This window comes from Capsicum annuum, chromosome 4 (assembly GCF_002878395.1).
Source record: "Capsicum annuum cultivar UCD-10X-F1 chromosome 4, UCD10Xv1.1, whole genome shotgun sequence".
In the NCBI taxonomy this organism is placed as follows: Eukaryota; Viridiplantae; Streptophyta; class Magnoliopsida; order Solanales; family Solanaceae; genus Capsicum; species Capsicum annuum.
The window spans coordinates 165,134,404-165,144,872 of NC_061114.1; the positions used below are offsets into that span (position 1 = coordinate 165,134,404).

The following is a 10,469-nucleotide window of genomic DNA, read 5'->3' on the forward strand; positions in this document are numbered from 1 at the left end:
TTAAATCGATTTTGAATTAGGCCGCACATATATCTCGCATTTGATAAGAAACAAATTCATCCATTTGCATTCAAATTAAATCCATTATTTCTGTTCGAGTTTTTATCCTAATTTTCTTATCAAATTTGAGTTTTGATTTTCTATTGAAGGAAAGTCAAAGTATTACCGTAATTGTTTTGATTTTTTTCTGAAACAAAAATATAATTCACTTCCATATTTGGGTAAAAGGAAAAGTTTTGGATCTCTATAAATAGAAAACCCCTCTTCTCTAACACAATAGCATTCACAATGTAGTTGTTAAAAGAGTTTTATTTTGTAAAAAATCTCTCTTATATTTTTCAATATTATTTTTTAATATGTAGATCACTTAACCAGATCATATCAAATATATTTTTTAGTATTGTTTTGTTTGTCATCTGATTTACCGCCAATATAATTACAAAATACTAACTTCTGCATTACGCACAATCGATTCGAACCCGACAAGTTCTTCAGAGATAAAGAATAAGAGTTGTTTCCCTTTAAGTCAAAATTCTTTGCAAGTCCTTAGCTTTTTCAAAAATACTAACTTTTTAAATAACTATATTGTGGACACGTAATTTCTTCAGCATCAAATAACTAACTAATCAAAATGAAGCAACTCACACAATATGAATATTGAGGTGATGATAGCTTGTTCATCATGAAACAAGCAAGTCAACATTTGAAGTAATTTTTCCATGAACATTATTTAAAAGTCCAACATGAATAACTAAGGTCTTAAACGTTTTCATTAAGATTAAGAAATTTAAATCTAACGCACATGTATAACCTAAGATGTGCGGTAATAGTATAAAATAAAATATTATATAATAATTAAGAAAATATTAGTAAAAAAAATAAATAACACAATGACATCACCGCACAAAATTTAGGGTTACTTAAAGTGAACTTTGTCATTGGTTGGTAGAAATGAATTTAACAAAATATGATGCAATAAAATTTACATAATAATTGGAACAAATATTATATCAAAATTACAACACACAATACAATGTGTAACAACTATCCAAGTATTGAGAGTATGTCACCTTGACGTGGTGAAAGTAATCAGTTTGAGCCTGATTGACAAATACTTTTATTTGTACCTCTAAATCTTTTGGTGATGAAAAATTTGAAAATTTACATTTTTAATTAATGATTTAGTTTGATTTCCACCTGATTTAAACTCCAAGCACTCAAAGTGGAGATATCAACATGTTGGGATCCATTGTTGAAAACAAATATATGGGCATTATTGTTGATGGCCAAAGTTGGATAAGCTCTTGTCGTGATGCAAGCCTTTCCCCCTCCACCAAAACTTTCTACTATGGAATGATCAATCTGTAAAAGAAAAAAAACATACAAGCTTAGCTAGCTCAAGTGACAAAAAATAACATATTATTTAGCAGTACTATAATGAATAAATCGTTTTGGATATGGTGTGAAAAAATTATATTATGATGAAATAGTGAAGATAAAATGATACTCTAATTCATAACTAGGCGACTCTAATGATAATTAATCATGTCTCAAGTTCACATAGTTTGACCAATTCAAATTAAATAAAAAAGTATAAATAATATAAATACCAACCTTTTAAAAGTAATTACACTATCTCTCATTTTTTTAATTACTTTACTCTCTCTCCCTATTAATATACATAACATAACCGACATATACATAACATTCTGTGTATATTTGGGATTTTTGTAATATGTTTAGGGAGTTGAACTTTTTGTAATACTAAAAATATAAGTTGTGTATTTATGTAATTTTTAGAATAAAAAAGCAGGAAGAGAACCCCTTCATTTCGTAGCTAGAATATCAAATACGTAGTAACCTTACAGACAATTGTATATTAGGAACCCCTAGCAACAGTTAAATGTATTAAAAGTGTGATTTTTTTTAACATGGTATTAGAGAAGCACGCATCTCTATTCTCATTTCTCCTGCAGGACTATCATATTAAATTATCCATGCTTCAAACGTTCAGTCTTGAGCATGACAAGGGTATGGCAAAGTCACACCAAAGCATATTATTTCAAACTTGAATATGCTGCATAATTTAAAAATTAGGAGATTCGTATAATTTGATAGTGAAACTTACCAAGGTTCTTTGTGATAACTTCTCTGTAACAGGATCAACATCCAAAAAGGCTGCATAATTGGTTTTATCATACTCAAGACCCACAGATGACCTGCATTTCAAAAATTCATGAATTTCTAAATCTAAAAATGAAAAATAATTTGTTACTAAAATAAACCTATAATCCTTTTTTTGTAATGTAAAACTAAACATAAATTGAGAAAAGAAGTACCTTTTTTTATCACAACCCATTATCACAATAAATATGTCATTCTTTTTAAAAATTCTAAAGAATACTGCAGTGCAATTGGGATTGAGAAGGAGTATGAATGTCAAATGAGCGTGTTCAGTTAACTTTAAGCTAAGCCAGTCAAGTGGGCTGGGTCCCGGCCCACTTAAAGGACCCGGCCTGATTTGACCCAGCCCAATAAGTTCTAGGGCTTTAAGGTTTCGGGTCTCGGCCGGTTATTTTTTTAATTTGGGTTCGATTAACTCGGCCCGAACCAAGTCCGGTCCAGACCCACCGATTAACCGGGCCGGCCCGAGCCGGAATCTAATTTTTTAAAAAAATAAATTTTGGGTTTTGGGCCAAACTAGCTGTTGGCCCAACGGCTATATAGCCATTTTTGGGTCCAGACGGCTAGTTTGGGCCCATTTCTTAAAAAAAGAAAAAAATTACTTTAAAAATTATTTTTTAATCCCAAAAAATATTCTATAAATACTCTACACCTTCAAATCATTTTTCACACAATTTTTCTCTCTCAAATCTCATTCTCTCTCAAATCTCAATTCTCAATTCTCAAATATTCAATATATTTAATTTCTTAAAGTGTTCACTTTAATTTTTTAATTTTGCGTTTACAAAGTACGAGCAGAAGTTTCTAAAGTCACAACCTTCGGATACTTCCAAAATTTGGTATTGTCGTTCCATCTCTTACGTTTAATTTTTATTTATTGAATTAATTGTTTAATATTTAATTTTATTATATTTGTGTATTTTGAATTTTTTTAGTTTAATTTAATTTAAACTATGGATAAATTAAGAAACTTTGCTACTAAAGGTGTTAAAAATTTTTGGCCCAAAAGCGGTAATGTAGTAAAAAATAAATTACAGCGGTAGAGGTAGTTCAACTAATAGATATACCCGTGTACCTTCGCCTCCGGTACCGCTTGGTACACCTTTTGAGGAAGAAATAGGTGTAGGTGCTCACGCTATGGATTATGTAGAAGCTCAGAAAAATTACGGTATAGAAGAAGAAAATGAAGTAGATGCGGTTAATTTAGACAAAGATAATGAAAATATTGGTGAGACACCCACAGTAGGAAATGCTAACGTTAGATCTGAATCGGTTAATCTCTCCTTCCTCCCCGTGCCACAAGACCTCGTAAAACAACTAGTGTTGCATGGCCATTTTTTGAACGTATATCAGATACTGAGGTGCAATGCAATATTTGTCAACAAATATATAAGCGTAGAATCAGAGGCAAGCAAGGGGGTACGGATACGTTAATGAGACATATAGGTGAAGCTTACGACAGAGAGTTAAATATTGCACGAGGTGGTGGGATGTTAGTGGGCCAACGTAAACTAGAATAGACCCAGCAACCGATCAGGTAACGAAGAAGTATAACAAATTGAGGGACGGGAAGAAATAACTAAAATAGTAGCTGTGGGTTGTTTGCCTTTTAGTTTTCCTTCTTCTAATGTCTTTATTCATTATATACAAGTAATTTATAATCCTATTTTTAACGGTATTCCTAGAAGTACTTGTCGGTCTGATATTTTTAGAAATCATTCATAATATTATTTTTATTTATCAACATTGTTAAAAAATATTCAATGTAGATTGTCCTTAACTTCTGATCTTGGTCGTGCTGTAAATAAAAATGATTATTTAACCGTTACTTATCACTGGATGGATAGTAATTTTGTGATGTAAAAATGTATTCTTGCTTTTTTATATGATGAAGATCGTAAACGTACTGGAGATTTTATTGCTGATTCTATTGTTAAAGTTGTTGGATATTATGGTATCGAAAATAAAATTTTATGTATTGCTTTTGATAATGCTTCGAACAACAAGACTGCTATAGAAAAACTAAAATCTACGCTATCTCCGCCGTTGCCTGAAATTTTTCATATTAAGTATGCATGTCATATATATAATTTAATTGTAAAAGATGGTCTTGAGTTTTTTGAGATTTATATTAAAAAAATTCATCTTGCTGTTGATTTTATTCAAAGAAATAATCGTAGATTGAGAATTAGAGAATTTAAAGTTAAATGTCAAGAAAATGGACTTGCACCAATATTGATGCCTGAGGAAATTGATATTAGATGGAATTCTACGTATGATTTTTTAAAAACTTGTTATAAATATAGAATTCTTATTACACTAGCTTTTAACCAACATTGCGGTTCATTTGTTGATTCTGCTGATTGCATGCTACATGATTCTGATTGGGTTGTGATTAAGGATCTTGTTAAGTTTTTAGAAAAAATTTATGTTGCTACGGTTGAATTTTTTGGTGCTTATTATCCTACTGTTTGTAATATTTTGGTATATATAGCCGATATTTCTGGTTTGCTCAAAGAATATAAAAATAAAGAAGGTTATAAAGAAGCTATTGGTGTCATGTTTACTAAATTTAAAAAATATTTTTTTCCGATTCCCCCTATTTACTTGGTTGGTGCTATGTTAAATCTGTGCATGAAATATAATAATATGTGCCACTTTAGTACTATTATTTATACTAACTTAGAAATAAATATTAACCATGATTCTAAACAAGTACAACCTGATTTATGGACGGCTATGAATGATGCAAAGGATTACATAGAAAAATTATATAATCACTATGCTGATTTATTTGATTTAGCTGTACCTACAAATATTACTCCAACTGTTGCTCTTCATCCTCTCGAGGAGCCATCATCTTCTAAAAGGCCGGCACATAGTGGTTTTCCTGATTTCTTTTATAATTTAATTTGTTGGAACAGTGTTGATGATAGAGCTTACATATCAACTTATCGGGAAGAGCTGAATTATTATCTTGGTCGGTGCCAAAGGATCGCAGACGACGGATCAACACGTTGGATTGGTGCAGGAGTAATGAAACATGATATCCTGTACTTTCAAGATTAGCTAGAGATATCTTGAATGTTCCAATGTCAACCGTTGCATCAGAAAGCACCTTTAGTCAGGGACGACAGCAGCTTGGAGACAACCGACACTCATTGGGAAGCAATGCAATGAATGTTCTAGTTTGCCTCAGAGATTAGATTAGAGCGGAAAGAAGAAACCAAGGAATGGAACCAAAGCCGAGCGACGAGCTGAAACTTGAAGAAATTATGTCTTCACAGGAGAACTCAGCAGAATCAAGTCCAATGCATGGTTTTGCCCCCGTTGACTTCAACTATCCTATGCAAGTTCCCGTTAATATTAACATGCATGAGTTGGAAAAAATAATGCATAATTTGTAGATTTTTCATTCATGTAAATTATAAATTTTGGATCATTTTGCAATCAATAAAATTCCCCAAATTCATTCACTCCTTAGTCCTTACTTTTTATATTTTTTCATTTAATGATTTAAAATTTTAAATTGAATTTCTAGTTTTCTACTTTAATTTAAAAACTTACTTCTAATATATTATTAATTTACTACCAAATATTATTAATTTATTATACTAAGTAGCATATGTTTTGTATATTTGTGTATATATCTTCTATAGATGTGTACATTTAACGTATACATGTGTATATGTTTTATAAATTAGTATATAACTATATATAACTATATATATATATATATATTGTAATGTATATATATTATAGTATATTTTATTAGTAGTAGTATATATACACATTGAATGGTGCGTATACATGTGTATATATCTTCTATAGACATGTATATTTAACGTATGCATGTGTATATGTTTTATAAATTAGTATATAACTATATCTATATATATTGTAATGTATATATATTGTAGTATATTTAATTTAAAGTATTACATATACATAGAATAGAGTGTATATATGTGAATATATCTTCTATAGACGTGTATATTTAACGTATACATGTGTCTATATTTTATAAATTAGTATATAACTATGTCCATATATATTGTAATGTATATATATTGTGGTATATTTAATTTAAAGTATTACATATACATAGAATAGAGTGTATATATGTGAATATATCTTCCATAGATGTGTATATTTAACGTATACATGTGTATATGTTTTATGAATATGTATATAACTATATCTATATATATTGTAATGTATATATATTGTAGTGTATTTTATTAGTAGTAGTATATATACGTTGAATGGTGCGTATACATGTGTATATATCTTCTATAGATGTGGATATTTAACGTATACATGTGTATATGTTTTATAAATTAGTATATAACTATATATATATATATATATATATATATATATATATATATATATTGTAATGTATATATATTGTAGTATATTTTATTAGTAGTAGTATATATACATTGAATGGTGCATATACATGTGTATATATCTTCTATAGACGTGTATATTTAACGTATACATGTGTTTATGTTTTATAAATTAGTATATAACTATATAACTATATATATATATATATATATATATATATTGTAGTATATTTTATTTAAACTTTAAAGTAGTACATATATATTGGATGGTGCGTATATGTGTGTAATTGTGTATATGTGTATATATTTTTTAAATTCTAATATAGTATATACTAAATATATACTGTATATATATTGTTTAACGTATTTATAATGTATATAGGTGGATATATATAATATATATTGAAAAAAAGTTTTTTTTTATATATTTTTTACCGGGTTTTATCGGTTTTTTAACCGGGTTTAGGTAGGTTTGATCGGGTTGGATTAAGTGGACCGGGTTAGGATTGTTTTTAATTTTTTTACTATTGAGCCCGGACCAGCCCCGCCCACAAACCGGTTAAATGACACGGACCGGTTCCGGGTTGGCCTGGCTCGGCCCACATGACAACTCTACTTTAAGCACGTTTAGTTGAATTAATAAATGAGTGTGCAATTCATTAACTCGCCATAGGTCAGGTCAAAATGGACTAAATAATGGGTCATAGCCTAATTTCATCAATTATTACCAAGTTTGAATTTCTTTTTTTCTTTTTTTTTACAATTGTTTAATTACCCTTTTTTTTAATATGACTTGACACACCATATCAAACAACAAAAAGAAATTGATAACGTTCTTCATATGCTTTTATGGGCTATTTTTCACGTATAAAAGAAATAGTATAGAATCATCTATCAAGCTAAACTTTGTATGTTGAAACCTCAATGGAATCAACTATACCTGTGCAGCAGTGACACTAATTTCAAGCTTTGAACCTGCATCAAGTATTACATTGTGTAACTCAACTTGGTTTGTCTTTAGCATTTCGATTTCTTCTACTGGACATTGAACCAATTGCTTTCCACCTTTATCCAGCCAAATTTTCCTTGGAAACGACTGTAATAAATTTTGCAATGCAATGGTTACAATAAGAAGCAAGGGCCAATATTATGTTCTAGTTTATGTAATATAGCTCGACTTGGCAAGAAGTTAATTAAAAGTTAGGGACTTTTGAAATTTGCAGTCTTAAACATGTTAGATTTGCATTTGTGTGACTATATACAAGACTTTTAAAACTTGTGGCGTTAAGTAGGGGTGAACATGGTATGGTATATACCGAATTACCATACCGAATCAAAATTTTTGATACCGTGATTTTTGGTATTATGGTATTTGTTATGGTATATGGTATACATTTTAATTTTTTTGATATATGGTATAATATACGGTATTTACAAATGACATACCGAAATATCGAATACCATACCGAAGTATATATAGTTACATAAGTAATTTATATATATATATATATATATATATATACACACAAAAAAAAAAAAAAACAGAAATACTCGTACTTAGTATTAGTATAAAAATGTTTATACTTTGAAACTTTCGCTACTCTATCTTGATTGAAATGTCTTTTTGGTGTAATTGACTAATAAAAGGAATTGTTTGTACTTCTTTTTCAATATTTCTACATGTGTAATGCATTTTTATGATACAAGTAAGACATGCTTTTAAAAAGTCGAAGTAATAATACTCTAGTATACGAGTATATATTATCAAAGTTAAACAAACTATAATTACAGATTACCATACCGCAAAATACCAAAATCAAACGTCAAAATACTGAACCATACCGAATTAATATGGTATGGTAATGGTATAATGTTTTTAAAAAACGAATACAAAAATTACCATATTGAAGTTTCAAATACCATACCATGTCCACCCCTAGCGTTAAGTATAATATACTAGCATTTGTTTGGACGTAACAATTTTTCAGGGTAAAATTCAAAGTTAAAATTATACCATTTCAAATAATTCTTGTTGACATGAACTGATGATAAGAAAATAGTGTCACCTAAACTAACTCTCTCACGAAATTAATTACCTGAAGACCAGACCATCCTTTAGCGATATCAATTTCCTTACTTGTAGACTCACTGACCGAGGCAATGAAGATCCTCCTCTTCTTCTCACTGTCAAAAAAAAACTTGGAATAACCTTCCATAATCCAATCTTAATCCTGATTCATTTTCTATAGATTCCTCATATGGTGTATATACATCATTACAATGGTCATACACTCCAACAGTATAAAAATCTACAGAAGAACGAAACACCGCTATTTTTTAGCACATGTTTTATTCCTGGAATGATCTCCGAATTGTCAAGTCCATTTTTACCGTCAAGTAAGACGGGAAAAAAATTAGGGCATTCCCACATTGTAGTTTCATTGGAGGAATGAAGAGGACGCTCTGCTTCAGTCCAATGAATGAAATCTTTGCTTTTGTATAAAAGACCAGTTCCTCTATTTTCTCTTTCGTTTCCTATAATAACTCTCCAGGTCCCATCAGGCCCAACCATGCCGTAGATGGGTCCCTAAACAATTCTTTTTCTTCTTCATTAGGTGTCATGATTGGATTATTAGACGACTTAACCCATTCGACAAGGTAAGGGTCAGATGGATCTTTGGGAACTGCTAGATTTTGAAATTGAACATTTTGTGAGTCGCCTCCGGTATAGAGCATAGCTGGTGTACCATCTTGGAGAATTGTCCCAGAACCTGTGAAGAAATTCACTACTAAAAAAAAAAGGGTGGTCGGTTTTCCCCATTTTCCGACAACAAAATCACCAAAAAAATTTATGGAAAAGTAGCAGTAGCTTTTTAAAAACTGACCACGTGTGGTCAGTTTTTTTAAAAATATATATTCATTTTTAAAATTCATTACTATTTTATTTAAATTGAAAAAGAAATTAGGAAAAAAAAACGATCACAAGTGGTCGGTTTTTTATAAAATTAATTTTATTAATTTTAATAAAAATCGACCACCAGGGGTCGATTTCTTTAAATTAATTAATTAATTTATAAAAACAACGACCACATGTTGTTGGTTTGTAATTGAATTAATTAATTAATTAATTAATTAATATAAAAAAGGACCACATGTGGTAGATTTTTCTTAAAAATTTTCAGAAGAAAAGGGACCACATGTGGTCGATTTTTTGTAAAAAAGTTCAAAAAAAGGGACCACATGTGGTCGGTTTTTTTGATAATTTTGTAAAAAAAAATATTGAAAATTTCCAAAATACAAACATTAAAAATCAAATTATTTACAATACAGCCCACCAATCATTTACAAATATTGAAAATCAAATCAAATTATATACAATACAGCCCACCAATCATTTAATATACAATCAACCAACCACCATAAGAATACAAACATTAAAAATCAAATTATTTACAAAATTTATTGATGTTACAAATCCAAACTATAAAACATACAAAAGACTAAAAACTACAACTCATCATCCACATCTTCATTCTCAGTCTCACCCATTCTATTATCAATATTTCGTTGATATATCCAGCTATAATCAGGTTCCATCTACACAATCAATCACATTCAAATAATTAGTTCAAGTCACAAAAGTTCACATTTTAAATACCTACACCTAAATATTTTCAAGTCACCAATTCACTTAACAAGTTACCAAACTAAACTTAATTCAAAATGAAAAGTTCACGTTTCAAGTATCTACATTTAAACATTTTGAAGTAACTAATTCACTTGTCAAGTGACCACAGTTTACTAAAATCAAAATGCAAAGTACCTAAATTCAAAACAAAAGTCACTAATATATAATTCAAGTACCTAAACATTTTCAAGTTACCAACCTAAACTAAATTCAAAATGAAATGTTCACATTTCAAGTACCTACAT

At 29.5% G+C, this 10,469-nt stretch overlaps 1 pseudogene; it reads right to left on the reverse strand.

Annotated features, from left to right (window-relative positions):
- Positions 1-1,071: 1,071 nt before the first annotated feature.
- Positions 1,072-10,469, reverse strand: part of LOC107868840 — a 35,543-nt pseudogene continuing 26,145 nt past the window's right edge.